The sequence below is a fragment of the Mus musculus genome, chromosome 1 (genome assembly GCF_000001635.26).
Source record: "Mus musculus strain C57BL/6J chromosome 1, GRCm38.p6 C57BL/6J".
In the NCBI taxonomy this organism is placed as follows: Eukaryota; Metazoa; Chordata; class Mammalia; order Rodentia; family Muridae; genus Mus; species Mus musculus.
The window spans coordinates 37,197,462-37,199,567 of NC_000067.6; positions in this window are offsets into that span (position 1 = coordinate 37,197,462).

Below are 2,106 nucleotides of genomic sequence, written 5' to 3' on the forward strand. Positions count from 1 at the left end.
TCCTGAAATGGGTATCCAAGCTGGGAGCCAAACTCTGAGGAAGAATGCAGTGAGCACCTTCTGCCATGCGCTCAACTTCATTGCAGGTTCTGGGAGGCAAAGGAAAAGAGGGAAGCAGTCTCTGCCTTTGTGGTGCTTATAGAATAGTAGGACAACAGAAGAGAAGGGGGTGGGGGCGGTGCTGCGGAAGAAAGTGGGGCATGACGGGAAGGCGGAAAGTCCGCGTGGGATGAGAAATGGTTTGATCCTGAACAGGACACTGGGAAAATGCCACCCCGAGAAAAGGATTTGTGAGCAAAGAGGCGAAGGAAAAAGAGAAGGATGGTGCTGCCACATCCTGGGGCAGCTGGCTGCAGGATGGGTCACAGCGACGCTTATAAGAGGGCAGGGGTGCCCTTCAAGCGGAAGGTGGAGGTGCGAAAAAGTCCAGATTTAGTGTGAAGATTGACAGGTGAGATGTGTCCCAGGAATGGATATGGTTTATGAAGGAAATGAAGGAGTCTTAAAATTTAAAATCTGAGTTCCTCGAAGGATGACATTGTTATAACATGAAGGTCTTCAGAAATACGGTTTAAATTAGAGAAAGAAGCCGCGACGCTTATAACACAGTAGTGCTCCAGGAAAGGTTGGGGCTGGTCTCAGGATGAATTCACAGGCACTGAAGATGGATAGCCTCTTGTCCTTCTCCTGTACTCAGTGATTTAAAAATACAAATGATCTAGGGGCCAGAGAGATGGCTTGGTGGTTAAGAGCCCTGGCTCTTCCAGAGGAATAGGGGTCAGTTCCCAGCACCCATGTCGAGGCTTACAACCATCTATAACTCTGGTTCCAGAAGATCCAGCCCTTTCTTCTGGCCTCCTCCACAGGTACCAGGCACACATGCAGTGCACTTACTTTAAATTTAAAGGCACATCTGATATGATTTTAACAGTGTGTAATTTCTAGCCAACTAAATGTATAAATATCAGCGATTCATCTGGGCCACGTGCCTGTGTCGTCTTGGCACACTCTACCAGATTTGGAGGGTTGCCTTCTCTTTAGAAAGTGCCCTACTGCCCCATTGCTAAGGACCCCCATACTGACTACCCAGGTGTCATGGTTAATTCTGTCAACTTGACACAATTTAGGATCACCTGAAAAGAGTTTGGGTGAAAGGTTGTTGATGAAGTTGGCCAGTGAGCACATCTGTGAAGAATTGTTGCAATTATATTCATTGACGTGGGGAGACCCAGCCTAAATGTGGGTGGCGCCATCTCCTCAGTTGGGATCTCAAATTGCATGATAAATCTTTCTCACAGTAGGTATGTATGTATTCATTTCTCTCTGCTCCTGTCTGTGACCAGTGTGACCGGCTGCTTCAAGTTCCTGCCTTGACTCTGTGGTAATTTGAGTAGGTTTGGCACCCATAGATTCCTGTGTTTCAATGCTTGGCTACAGGGAGGGCACTGTTAGGAGGTGTGACCTTGTTGGAGTATGTGTTGTCTTCTTAGGTGGGCTTTGAGATTATACTCAAGCTCCACCCAGTGTGGAATCAGTTTCCTCTTGGCTGATCAAGATGTAGAACTCTCAGCTCCTCCAGCATCACGTCTGCCTGAATGCTGCCATGTTTTCCGCCATGATGATGATGGGCTAAACCTCTTAACCTGTAACCCAGCCCCAATTAAATGTTTTCTGTTATAGAGTTGCCTTGGTCATGGTGTCCCTTCACAGCTGTTAAACCCTAACTAAATCAACTTCCCTGCGGTTGTGAGCTTTCACATCCATATTTATTACTGCACTGTTCACAATAGCTAAGAGAAGGAACCAGCCTCGGGTCTGTTGACAGATGAATGGATAAAGAAAGTGTGGTACACACATAAAATGGAATTGTATTTAGCTGTAAAGATGAGTAAGCTTAAGACACTGGCAGAAAAAGAGATGGGCTCAGATCCACACAGGTTTAGAAAGCAAAAGTTACATGTTTGTTTGTTTATTTGTTTGTTTTTATCATGAACATTTGAAAGTGCATACACATGATGCCCAATTGTCTCCAAATACTTATGTTTATACAAATAGGTTAGTGGTCAGTCTTGACCAGAGAAGCTCTTTCTGCAGTGGGAAACAGAA